Below are 14975 nucleotides of genomic sequence, written 5' to 3'. Positions count from 1 at the left end.
TGTGGATGAAGTCAAAGAAAACACGCTAAAGGCTTTGAACAGTATCCAGCCTCAAGAATTCCAGCACTGTTTTGAGCAGTGGCAAAAGCGTTGGGACAAGTGCATTAATGCACATGGACAATACTTTGAAGGGGACTAATATACAGTTCAATAAAAATGCAAAAATAAAAAATAACAAAAATAAATTCCGGTTATTTTTGGGTCCCCCCTCGTATACATAAAACTGAAATCTTACGTTTTGCTTTGTACGGTTATGGGGCGACAGTAACAAAATTAACACTTGATTCGTGCTGAATCTAAGAGCAGATTAAATTTGGGTAATGCTTCCTGCCATTCACTTCAGAACTTCTTCCCTCCTCTGCCCTACAGAAACTTAAATATTAAAAATTATATGAAATATATAGCTTAGCCTGAAATTTTGTATCGTTGTGAAACTTGGTTTCCGACATTAAGGGAAGAACACCGAATGGTTCTGAGAACAGGATGCTGAGGAGAATATCTGGACACAAGAGGGATCACATAACACAAGTCTGGAGAAAATTCCATAGCGAAGAGCTTAATAACTTGAACTCTTTCTCATATGGGGCACGCGGTAGCGTAGTTGGTTGAGGCACTATGCTACAAGACGGAACGTCGATGTTTCGAGTCCCGACAAGGTAGATTTTTCAATTTACCTAATCCTTTGAGCTGCAAAATGCCTCTTGTTTCGACTAAGCCTCTAACAACAATGAGTACCAGGAATCTTCCTGGGGGGTAAAGGGCATCCGGCACGTAAGGCTGACAACCTTACCGCCATCTGTGAGCCGACTGTCTAGAGAAAATGTGGGAGCCTGAACGTCACACAACCCTATGGACCTCCACGGCCTGTTACTGGGATATCTTTATCTTTTTACCTTTTACTCTTCGCCATACATAATTAGAATGAGCAAGACAACGAGGACGAGATTGTCTGGGCATGCAGCAAGCATTGGAGAGAACAAACGTGCATAAAGATATGATCTTAATGTATTCGTCAATGCACATTCATTCTTTTCTGTTTCTCCATAATATTTATTAGAAGTTTTTTTCATGATTTATTTGTTGTGTTGTCTGGTGAACATACACACTTAGATTCCTTTTCCTTCAGCTTTACACTAATACACTTCTTCATATACGTTTATCTTATGAGTAATGTACTGTCACGGGTCAGGTCATTATATGGTCTGATGGATAAAGGAACATGTATGTGTGACCTACGCGGGAGTGGAACCTACAGCCCGGTCACTTGCTAGACCTTACACCATCCAGGCCTGGTTTCGCTTATTTAATCTCGTAAAGCACATATTTTTTGTAAAAAAGATAATTTTTCTCTCAGATAAATAACAAAGGCACAACATTACATGAAAAAAAGATATACAGTGAAAGTACTATTTTCCGCAGATTTCTTTTATTCGTAGTTATGATTCCGCGTTAAAGAGATTTCGTTTACTAGAGGCAATTTACACTGTGTTTGACTCCATATTTTCCGGATCATAGGAAGTTTCCGATAAACGCATATTTCGGTTTAATCAGATTTTTTACAGATATATGTATTTACTATATTATAAAAGGACGAAGGGAAACTGAAAAATCCCCTTGTTCTAGACGCAGTTGATCTAAGTTTGCCTTTACACAGCGTAACAAAAATGTTAAATTTGTAACTAAGAGAGCAGACTTCATCCCAGTAGGGATGCTTTGTAACAGAAAGGACTAATCAGGGTCGTAGGATATTGTCTGCAGGAGGAGGTGGCAGAGGGGAAAGAGTACGGAGTTCGCTTTTCATCAGCGCGGTTAATGCACTAATGGGAAGTTGGTTTCGCTCTTAAAATGCGACATGCCTGTATTGCTTCTCATCCTGGTGGGACAGTCAGCCTGCCGACAAAATATACACTCACAAAGATCAACACTGCAACGAATCTGTGATCACTTTGTGTGTGTGTGAGAGAGAGACCCAGCTACTTATGAGCATAACGACATTAAACAATTGTCGATAATTAAATTAAAAATTCTCTGAAGTGAACTGAGAGAATGCTACTACAATTACTCGTTCAATCGCATTTCGTTTTCTAATATTCTTTTGTAGCATTAAAATTTAGCAGAGAAAATGCCCCGTCTGATAATTCATGCACAAATTTAATGATGACCTACGTACTGCGGTTCTTTTATACGGATGTGCAACTTTAAAGTTTACGGCAAACGTTAAGCAAAGCATTGTGGGCATGAAAATTTTGGCTAATGACATTTAATTTGTCAGCCTCTATGCTCTGGCCAGAACAAAACCCTTGAACTTTCTAGGCATGAATGACTGACACCCTTCCGAACACGAATGATGACTAAATATTGCGTTATGAGGCAGAAAGGGCTTAACTAGGTATGAGAGGAATGTCAGGTGGAAGTTAATTACACATGCTAATGGAATATTTGCAATATCTCTAATGCTCAATAGTAAGCCGACAGCAGTTCCTCCCAGAAAGAGTGAGTATAAGATATTGAAAGACTTCGCCAACAGTGAGATATTTTGATGGGCTCCACAGACAGATCAAAAGGAAAGACATGATATATATATATATTTGGTAGGGAAATCCTCAGTAAGCTATCAGCTGGATGCCCGAAGAGAAGGCAAGTGACCATTAGAATTGGCTTTACAGAAAATTGTTTTTAATAAAGAGGTGCAGGGAACTGGTTCAGGATCGTATCCAATGGTGGGAGTCAACATGAGTTGTTACGAAAATTCGGGTTCTCATGCCAGAGAGTTAGTTACCACAAACCCTATTAGCTACGTATTTATTTTGTATAAATTTCCACTCATATTGTCATTACTCCTACTTAAATTCAAGTGGAAGCCGTTCTATTCACTCTATATGGGATGAAAGTACGTTTGTGTTATTTATATTAAGTAGAATATTTATCAGGTAGAATGAAAACTATCAGTTCTGGTACAAATGTAGTAAAGTTAACGTACACCTGAGGGGCTTCCTTCTGAGCATCTTACTACTCACACAACATTTAAGTTAAAAGATATCGCATGATGAACTGCAATAATTTCCTACTTTCCTTTTCATGAAAATTGGACTTCAAATTATAAATAATTTCCTACTTTTCTTTTCATGAAAACTGGACTTCAAATTATACTCTCAAGAAGTTGACACCTGAAACGCAATTCATACTTTCGCAAGTTGCTTTCACTCACCTAGATGAAACCTGAAGTGTACATATAGTTCGGAATTAAACAGTCTACGTTTAAAAATTCCAAGCATTATAGAAACAAAAGGAAAACTTGCATGTTTTAAGAATATCTACATATGGAATCCTAAAATATTACTAAATTTAAACCTGTAGGATACTGAAATATCGGACGACACAGTGTTACATTGGATGAGCGTTCCCTTAAAGTCGGAACAGGCTAATAAGGCCCATAACCTTAAAGTGCGAGGGAGAGTCAGTAAATAGGTTAGAAATAGAAGTAAAACAGCTGTAAATGACGTAATGTGTTTTCTATGTGTATCACTAGGTAGTAGCACAGTCCAGTTTCATGACATTTTAGGTAGCAGACGAACATGAGAATGATCAGAAGCTGGTTTCAGTAGTCAAAATGACGACCGTGCCTGAGGTTTATACTACCGAAGAGCAACGTCCTGTTGTGCCCTTTGTGGACAGAAGAACTCAATGCAAAGCACATTTATAAAGAAATATTTTACATTTACTCTGGGAAATGTTTGTCGCGTACAGCGGTTTACAACTGGGTCGAGAAATTTTCTCAAGGACGTTCAAAAGTTGGAGATGGTGTCCGACAATTTCTCTCTGTTGAGATCGCGACAAAAGCAACTGTGCAGTGGGTGGAAGTGTTGATTCGAGCTGGCAGAAGAATAATGACAGACAGTAACAACTGCAACAGGGTCTTTCCATGGTTTAGCATACAACATACTGCATGATCTTTTGAAGTTTCGGAAGTGTGGGCATGGTGGGTTCCCAGAAAACTGAAGGATTGATAAGAAATGAATCAAATGGGTTTTTCCTTGCAAAATCTCTTACAGTATATAACTGAAGGAGAAGATATGCTTAACAGGATTGTTACTGAGAGGCAAATCATGGCTGCATCACTACCAACCTCAATCAAAGTGTGCTTCAATACAATGAAAAATTCCCTGTTAACTTTCAACCAAAAAGCTGGGACCAGAGCCGCTATTTCCGTGAAATAGCTCCTCAGTTATCCTCAAGATGCTGAGTGGACTCCGTTCCAGAACCACTACTTCTCAGAAAATATGGTATCGCCGGGAATCGAACCCGGGAGCTCTGGTTTTGTAGCCCGGAACTCTGATCACTAGACCACAGAGGCGGCCCAAAGAAAATAACAACACAGAGATTCAGATCAATTTAGTAGGAGTTTACAAGTAAAATGGGGCACTCGGTAGCGTAGTTGGTCGAGGCAGTATGCTACAAGCCGAAAGGTCGCGGGTTCGAGTCCCGATGAGGTGAATTTTTTTCAATTTACATAATCCTTCCAGCCGCACTATGGCTAGCCACACAGGAGTAGACTCAGTCTCTAACAAAAATGAGTACCAGGAATATTCTTGGGAGTAAAGGGCGGTGGAGTGTAAGGCTGACAATCTTACTGCCATCTGTTAACCGATTGTCTAGACAAAATATGGGAGCCTCGACGTCTCACAGCCCTATGGGTCTTCACGGCCTGTTACAGGAATAGCTTTGCCTTTTTTACTTCTTTACAGGTGAAATATCGTTAAAAATTTCACATTACAAAACAGTGAAGAAAGCAGCCACGCGAAACGTATCACATTGCCTTATGTGAGGTCTCAGTTCCACAGTTAATAATGTTTGCCATTCTACTTATACGGATTTTCTGACATAATTTTGCGGACATTATATTCTGGTGTGTAAATAGTCTGGACCTCTTATCGTCTCGGTGACCATATCAATAATAATATACAAATATTCTCATCTGTGAAGTTGTAAGGAAGCCTTAACAAGAGAAGGTGACTGGGTCTCTGCATGCATTCTCTGCACGCTGAAGTTCCCAGGCTGAAAACTCTTGAAAACCTGTGTGTGTGTGTGTGTGTGTGTGTGCGCGCGTGTGTGGGAGGGGGGGGTGGATGGGTGGACCAAATTAAACTTGATTACCCTGTCTCGAAACATTGGCCCGATTTTAGGATTTGGTGTCTTCAATCAGTTTCTTACAATGCTGACACACAATATAACCTCAAACCAGTCTCAGATATTTCTTTGAAATAATATAAATGGGTTTCTCTTTTTTAAATACATCGTTTCTACTCGTATCAGTGGAAAAGGATGGCAGAAGAACGATTCCTTTGTTGTTATACGAAATAGAGGAACACAGTTTGTGTTTCGTTTCATTTCAGTTGTGTTATGAACCTGACAGTGTTGCTGTTCATAGACATCTTGTTCAAATATTTGTGACATGTTATTCCTGTCTCTTCTTTTAAGGCTTATACATCATCCGGCTCTTACCGCGCCCGAAAAGTTATCTAATTCAATAGTTACTTATGTCCACACGAATGTAAGGAAGGAACAATATATCATTTAAGGCATAGTGGTCACAATACATATCACATACTTTAAAATTAGGAACCCGTGTCTTTGTGCACAGAGTGAAGTAATGTGTTCGCATGATATCAGAACAAAGAGCGATTCTGTCGCTGTGGGCCATTAAGCGACTGGTCTTTGTAATGGCGACTCAATGAGCTTCCTGGTGAGGTACAAAGTGAATTTTATATGCTATATAGTTGAATTTCAAGTTTCAAACGACTTAAGCAAGGGTCAAGTGGGTGGGTCGAAGATCGAGTCTGTTCAAGCAATAATTATTGTATAATGAACGATCCTGTTGGCGAAATAATTCTGCACTTAAAATATTACCTTATAAATAGTAGCAAACAACGAACAGTCACATCGCTGTAACTCTGAGGGACATCACATACCTAAATACACCTCCGCGGAAACATAATGAGGCTAGTAAGATGTAGTTGAAACATAAGGAAACTAGGATTTCCGAACAGAAATTTCCGCTCAGACCCTTTCAACTGCTTTACCGCAAACAAGGACTTCTCTTAACAACGTGCCATAAGAGTACAATTTTAAGAGGAATCACATCGTTTATAAATCTTAATTTTGTGCCTCAAGCCTATGTAATTGCCTATCACAGTGTCCGGACTGTCTGAGGCATGAACAGTCTGCGCCCGTTTGAACATTGGGGTCGTGGGTTTGAATCCCACCCAAGGCATGTGTGTGTGTTTATTCTATGTGGGTGCTGTCCTGTGTGCAGGCAGCGGTCTAGCGACGGGCTGATTCCCCGTCCAAGGAGCCCTACTGGCTGTGTGAAAAGATGAAGAAACTGAAAAAGCGGCCAAGGTCCAACAGAGGGCTGTAGGGACACAGATGCATGCTACATGCGCAATGATAAATATAAAACAACTCAATATTACGTTCTAATATTTTGAATAACACAGCTATAACAGTAAAAGAGAAGAAAATGAAATAATTTTAAAAAACATTTCCATAACTTTCTGTGTATTTGTTGCCCTGTGTAGGTAGCGGCCTTGCATCGATTTGATCATCCGTCCAAGTAATCCTATCGACCTTCTAAGATTAAATATTGAAGTGAAACGAAGCTCATCACGCATGGCCTCTGCTCCAAGTGGCAGCAACAAGAAATACATATATACGTAAATTCACTTAACAATTGTAATAACGAAAGCGAAACAGAGAGCCTCGCATATCGAATTGCAGTAAAACCTAAAGCAGGATATATGTAAGTAAGTTGGAAGAGCCTCTTATGGCCTTATGCAAACTAGGCTACATTACAGATCGGCGTGGCTATGAATCTGAATTTCCAGGCAAATTTTGGTTGTGTCGTCCGTAGTGAAATTCAATACGATCTGTGTAAGGGTTTATGGGATATACGGGAGTGCCCACTTATGGCCCTTCGTAAACCAGGCTCTATCAGGGATCAATATGGCTCAAAACTGGAACTGCCCAACGATATTCAGTGCGGTTCCACAATATCGAATTTTGAAAACATCTACAAAACAGTGTACGGGATATAAGAGGAAGTCCAGTTACGGTCCTAAGTAAACCACGCTTTATTATGGATCAATATGGCTAACAAAGTTAAGGAAGGTTTTCCACATTCAGTACGAAGAATGTCCGTTCAGCGGCATAGGCGCTGCTACTAGCTCACAAACGGACGGGCAGGCACGACCACAAAAACCTATTTCTATTTTTACGTTGCATTGGGGGTCTAGCAATTAGACGAAATGTCAGAATTAATAAGGTTACCACCATGAAACACAGAAAACGATTCAAAATAAAAATGAATTCAAAACATATCTCATAGGATAGAATTTGAAATATATATCACTCTCTGAGAACATGACCAAAATCACTATCACGGCAATTATATCACTGATATTGTGGAATGTAGGCCCATTGCTAGGCAACGACTGCGAAGTAAGTAGTTATGTAACCTTTGTTGCTAAGTAACGACTCTCTAAACAACGGCCGTTTCCAGACAATGGCTGAGTAGCAACCACCTAGGCATCCTAAAAGACGCGAACTCAACAATATCCATGGAGACGAGTCCTTGAGAAGCTGCCAGTTCTTCAGCTACTCATGAATTTCTCCACACATAATGGAACCCGCAGGTTCATTACAGTGTTCACGAGACCCTTCCAATGGTCCCTATCCTGAGCCAGATCAATTCAGCTCATAAAACCCCAACCCATCGCTCCAAGATCCATATTGTTTTCCGACCAGTACATCTTCCTCTGGTCTCTTTCCATCTAGCTTTCCTACGAAAATCCTATATGCATTCCTCTTCAACCCATGCGAGCTACATGTCCTGCACTTCTCATAATCCCTTACTTGATTATTCTAATTATACTTGGTGAAAAGTCTGAGTTACGAAGATCCTCATTATGCAAATTTCTTTATCCTCCTAGCATTTATTCCATTTTCGGTGTATATGTTCTCCTTAGTACCATGTTCTCAAGTAATACTCAGGTTACTGAACTACACTATTTCAACTACACAGCAAACATACGTATGTTTGTATTATATTGGAAGACGATCTCAAGTAGTGAGGAAATAAGCATGCGTAAATACGCAGCAGTGGCCTGTATGAAGTATACTACAAAAATTGTCTGGACTGACATAAACATAAGGAACCTGTCAGCTTCATTCTCTATACTGTCGTGCTTCTCAGCTGGGCGATATACGCGCGTCAGCACAATATTTATCGCCCACATTTTGAACAAGAAACAGATGCAAGTAATACATGACAGAACTCTAGAACTGACACTGAAAACTGGGTCGAATGGTACGTGTTTGCGAATAAGAAAATGAATCTTCGGGTTCCAGCTGATGGACTGTAAATGTTTTCTTTCTTTACATAATGGGGTTTGGTTTATTAAAGAACAGTAATAGAGAAGAGACAAAAATTCTAGAACGTTCTTCTGAATGTGGATTTACTCATACAAAATTACAGATTTGAATGAAATGCAAGTTTCTTTCAGCCTGTTCCCTTCTGCAGGGAATAATAAATATAAATAATATTAAGGGGAAACGCACAGAGGTCTATGACCATATCGCCGCTCTCTACTTAGTATTACACACAGGGTTGGATTCACATTCGTTGAGGTCCCTACCAGTTATGACAATGCTTTTTATTTTGTTCTCATTTCCTATAATAACTGATAAACAAAGGAACTTCTCGTTAATTTAGAGAAGAAAATGTCTCAATAAAATCTGCAGATACTAATTCTGTTTGGGGGCACGCGGTAGCGTGGTTGGTTAAGGAAATATGCTACAAGCCCGAAGGTCGGGTGTAAAAGTCCAGATTAGGTCATTAAATTTATTTTTCTGTTTACCTAACCCTTCCAGTCGCACTATGGCTCTAGGGTCGACTCAGCCTCTAACAGAAATGAGTACCAGGAATATTCTTGGAATGTTCGTGGGGGAAAAGAGCTGCCGGCGCGTAGGTCTGACAACCTTGCCGCCATCTATGAGCAGATTGTCTAGAAAATGTGGGAACTTCAACATCTCACAACCCTATGACCTCCACGGCCTGTTACAGGGATACCTTTACTTTACTAATTCTGTCCTGTGGAGGTCGCAGGGCAATAGCCCAGGTCGCTGCCCCTTAAAACAGGCCCTAACTACACGCAAGAACCAGTGTTTTCACTTAGGAAAAGCAAGAGTTATCCTAGTTTGTAACACTGGAGCTAAAGACGTTCAGTGTTTTAAATTTATATATCAAATAAATTAAAAGTGAATAAGATGTCTTAAATATGTTTGTTTCCCTTATGAAGCTTTATTTTTCCCCATATATCAAGGGATGTCAAGAAAGTGAACTATCGATTGTAGGCTCTGCAGTTGCGAACATCATCATTTCCACTCCCTGAATTCCCAAACGCTTGCAATATTGGTGCATTCGGGACACTGTTTTTAAAGGACTCGGTAACGTCTGAAATTTTTCTTGTTGCATATCAGAGTAAATTTATCACCTTTATTATGGGTTATGCTTCCAGTATTTACGTAAGGGGGCTTCAGCAGAGAATGGAGGGCTCCACATAGTGGGCGGTGCACTGGATTTCTTGGAAGAAGCATTCTAAATAAAATGTCCTCTCAAACACGTACACGGTCGAGGATATCTCTGTTACTTGATTGAACTCAGGCTATCTCCTCAAACCGTTAAGAGAAAAATTTTGATCCCGAATGCATCCACTGCTGGAGATTTAAAACAAGCTATACGCATAGATAAATATAAATCTCTACTTCTCTTTAATTTAAACCCAAATACAATACAAAATTTTGAAAGAGTTTAGATTTGAGGTCCGGCTTATCAATGACAACAAAATAAAATACAAATTACCTTCAATTTATTAAAAAAGATAAGGTAAAGCTATCCTTATACTTAATTGTATAATTGAGCTCTATACCACGATGATTTATTTGGGAGTGATACAAGTATTTCATTTAGTTATCTTTTTTTTTTAATTCGCACAGTGGGGGGTGGAGTCCAGCTGTGTCCAATCAGCACGTCGGCCACTGATTGGCCTATTGTAGCCTGCCCCGGGTGATTATGATGATGGAGAATTTGGTGGAATGAAAATTGGCAGAGGAAACCGAAGCAATTGGAGAAACCCTACCGCAGAGCCACCACAAATCCCACTTGACCACACCCGGGCTCGAACCCGGGCCACCGCGGTGAGAAGTCAGCGACTAACCGCTTGAGTTATGGCGCGGCCATTTAGTAATTTTACTTAAATTCGAACATCGGACGTGGATCTTTAATTCACCTGCTTCATCTCAGGATACCAACTCCAGTTCCACAATTTAAAATTTTCCGAACACAAATTAGTAACTGCTGTACATTTTAACCTCCGCATGACCCTTTGTTAAATATACATAACCTTCAAAAAAGAAAAAAATTCCAGGTCAGCTGTACGGATAAAGCTGTATGAGACCTGGAAATGTAAGATGCTGAAGGAAATATTTGTTTGCAGTTAGATTTCCAGACACAATTTTCAAATATGAGGCAATGAAGTATTCAATACAATGTTTTCGATTGTTAAAATGGGAAGCTTCCTAGCTACTTCCTGACTCCATAAATCGCTCCTCATACTTACATTTATTGATATGCGTTCTATAAGACTCTGCGGAACAATGGCAACATTTCTTTGTATTTCCTTCCACATCCGAATCTCCTGCAGAAGATTTACAATGGAAATGTGTTGAGTGCCTGCTTCTGAACGGTAACAAGTGGAATTCTCCCTAAGGATACAATCCATATCTGCGCTTTGTCAGAGCTAAAGTATAAATTCATATCCGGTGCAACGAATCTATTGCCCTTCATTTATATGTTTATTCCTGACTAAAGTAATGCTCCCCTTATATTCCGTGGGAGGTACATAAAAGTTTTTATATCCTTTCATATTTTAGCATTTCGAAAATAGTGGCGAGGAAAAAGTTACGAAATTAGTTTTTTCTCATCCAGCATTAGAGGATTTCGACAGCTGCGCATGTCTTCTGTGACGAGTTGAGCTGTAAAGCCGTGAAGGAAAGTGCTGGAATTCTAATAGGAAAGGATTTACCCCCTTCCACCTCACACTGCGTTTCTTTATAACATACCAAAGTCTGCTGGTTTAAAAATTCCAGTACTCTAGGTTTACAGCCATGTGATACGTTGCCTCAAAATTCATTCATTGATGACAGGGACCTTAATCATAAGGATCTATGCTTCCATGAGCGCTATTGTCAATTAAAACCACTATACTCACGGAATTTTACTGACATCGAAGAAAAACTAAAACAAAAACATCAAATTTGAGGGGGGGAAAAAACAGACACTGAGGAGAAAATGAGGTATTTCGTAAGTACGATTTGAGATTTTTTCACGGCTGTCTCTGAAGAATGTCATTTTCAGGGCTGGTGGCTGCAGCCCCCTGCCCACGCTGGTTCCTTGCTCACGGATTTTTCTACCCCGAAAATGGAAGCGATACGTTTCTCCGAAAAATCGGTTTACACTAGATCTACATGGTGCCACATCCCAGAAGACGGCATTCTATAGGGGTTACGTAACTTTCTTATTTAATGACGCACCATTTCCTACATTTTTTAAGTTTTGCAACATCGAATGTGAATATTGTAATACTTAATGAGCTGTAAATAATTCGATAGAGAGCGGGTGAACCAATCTAAATTTTCTGTTCTCAAATTAAACGAATGACTAAAATGAAATTACTGTGATGTATAGACCAGTTGCTAGGCAATAACTTGCTAAACACATTCTCGCGGGAGCCAACGCGCGCAAAAATAGGACGTCTGTTGCTAGGCAAAGGATCACAAAATCATGCCAGAAATATTATGGGACAATAGAAGACTTTTTTTGTGGGGAACGTCCCGAAGCTATATAACGAAAAGTTCCAAGGGAGCAGTCTATTGTTATCAGAAACTGAGAGAGTTTAGCTGAAAGAGAGTTGGTTGTTGCTGAGAACTGAGCCGAGTTCTGGAGATGACAGTCGAAGATAATTGAGAATAAATAACAAGAAAAGAATTAGCCTGTGCAAAGAAGACTTCTTGTGTGAACTGAAGTTAAAGTGAGACGTTATAAATCCGTTGCCAGGACACGACTAGTGAAGACTGAGAAATGTAGTGAGTGTGTAACTGTTAACTGTAAAGTGTATAAATGAGCGATAGCGCTGTATTGTCTGTAGCCCCGAGTTGTGAATGTATAAGGTTCAATAAATCCAATCATTCAATCGAAAACCCGTCTACAGTCACCCAAACACGTGACATTACCAACCCCAAGAATAAAGAGAAGGAGAAAGGTCTAAGAAGCCGGTACCATTTCAGAAAATGTAGCCGGTTTTGCCGCCCTATGATTCCATTGCCCTATGTTCTCACGCATGTGCACTAAAAATCTTGCAGGATTTGACGTTCTCACAGCATTGATTGTGAAGTTCTATATGTTCCGGTGTATATCGTCAAGTAGCCCGTTGAAAGTCAACCGATGTTTCGGAGGAACGTATCGCCTAGCTCTTCAGGGTCGAATAATAAGCCAAGCGAGAAACCAACGTGAAGCAGGTAGCAAGCTCTTGCTTGACTTATTCCTCGGCTGTGAAGATAAAGGCGATTGTTCCTCCGAAACGTCTGATAGTTTTTAACGGACTACACGACTTTTATCTCATATACATCCTTGCAACTCTTCATTTCTAATTTTGTTTGTGAATATTAATTTATGAACTAGAAATCTTTTCAATTGTTTTGCTTTATCACCAGAAGACAGCTGAATTCGGTACTCATATGGGTGATTCTTTATATTTCAGAGAGACTTTAGAGGCACGGGAGTTATACATATAGTCTGAATTTCATTTTTCATTTTAAAATTAAAACATTTTGAGTGGGTGCTGTGAATATGATAAAGCGGAAGTGAGGGGAGTCGAGAGCGAAGAGAAACGTAAGTTGATCCTGGGGAGACGTAAGCGAGCGTGCATTGCGACAAGGCTGTGAATTATGAACGTTCATCCGGGGTTTAACCTTTACTCTACCTTCCTTCCACACCAATCCACGTCAAACACACTGTGTGGGAATTGTCACTGTACCGGCGTTCCGTGAGATGAATAACGTTTATGCATTTGTTATATCACTCATCCTCCTCCAACTCCTCCATCCCCTCGTCCTCAATTTTTAAATTCCTGCCCTCTTCGCCAAGCTGATGTCTTGTGACGGCAAAGGCTCTCTTGTGGTACTATGGATAATAATGATATCTCAGGGGATTCGAAGAAAAAAATTGAGATTTTAACTTCAAGATCTAACGTGGATATAAAGCAGGATAACAGTTGCAACGATGTAAATTATAGTAATGAAGAAGAAGTTCTTGGAAGAACTAATCGCCTGCTTTCCTTTGATAAGAAACGGACCTCATAAGAAAAGACGCCTCCAACAATTCCTTATTGCCTCGGTAATGCATTTACCGAGTTGTTACCTAGCGACTGTAGTGGGATACACAGACGCTTCCAACAATTCTTCTATTGTTGTTTTAGTCATTGCGCAGTAACGTGTTTACATAGCCGTTGTCTGGCAAAGAAAAGGGGGCTACAATTTACTGAACATTTTTCTAGCAACGACAGGAGGAATATGCACACAAACACACAGACTGACGGGAAGAGTTATAAAATACGCCGTTAATATGGGCTAAATTGTTATTATACCACGTTTCAAAAAGGCCGTTCGGGTATTCAGAACTTAATAAAAGGGGATGCAGAGACAGCATTGAGGTTGTATAAGCCTACTTCACGAAAGTAGACTAAAAGACTTCTGTTTGCAGCTTATTTAATGTTGCAGCAAGTAACTCACACCATACACAGTTTAATGGTTGGATTATAGTGAACAATGGATTTGAATTACGTGGAAGGAAGCTGTTCGCCCTAATGTAAAGGACTACTGTGGCATTTTCCTGCAGAAATTGATGAAACCCACGAGAAACCTCTGTGAGGAAACCGGTGTCCTGGGCGAGATTCGAACCACGTGTCTCCCGAATACAAGTAGAAGTACCACATGAGATGCTTGTTGGGTATTCATTTTGTTGCTTTCTTTAAAAAAAATTCTTTCGTCTTCATGTAAACTATGAACACAAACAAGAATGAAATAAGCATTATTTGACATAAAGTTCCTGATTTCTTTGTATTCTTTTCATCTATAGGCTATACGAATCTGGAAGGCCTACGAGATTGAAAAAGTTGGGACGTAACAGCCACACGCTTGCGCAGTCTCATGATCTTTTCGTGATTTGTAGCGGCGATCTGCAGTCCCTCTAGCCAACGAAGGTTCATTTGTCTTGCTCCACCACCAGCCATAGCACGATGCAAGGCGCAATGCCATCTCACACCCGCCATCGAATCACTTTTCCACGAGCAAACATCCCGCAGACAAAATGAAAAAATAAAAAGTTAAACTTAACTTTTATGCATACTCTCGGCTGTGCAACCGCAAACAGGTCATACCACCCACCTGCGATACTGTGGAGGAATGTACGTAGATGAGTCAACCGAATCGGAACATGCTGAAATTTCCATCTTCTTAACTTGACTTAAAAAAAATAAAAAGTCTGCAATTGTACAATTTTATAATAGTCTTGACTTGTTACTGGGGCATGCGGTAGTGCAGTTGGCTGAGGAACAATGCCACAAACCAGAAGGTCATGGGTTCGATTTCCGATGAGGTCACTGTATTTTTCATTGACCTAATTCTTCCAGCCGCATTACAGCCCTGAGGTAGACTCGACCTCGAACAGAAATGAGTACCAAAAATCTTTTCTATGGCAAAGGGTGGCCGGCGCGTACGGCTGATAACCTCATCGCTATCTATGAGACGATTGCCTAGAAAATGGGGGAGCCTCAACATCTCACAACCTCATGGACCTCTAC

This window comes from Cryptotermes secundus, unplaced genomic scaffold (genome assembly GCF_002891405.2).
Source record: "Cryptotermes secundus unplaced genomic scaffold, Csec_1.0 scaffold319, whole genome shotgun sequence".
NCBI lineage: Eukaryota > Metazoa > Arthropoda > Insecta > Blattodea > Kalotermitidae > Cryptotermes > Cryptotermes secundus.
This window is presented reverse-complemented; position numbering follows the sequence as displayed.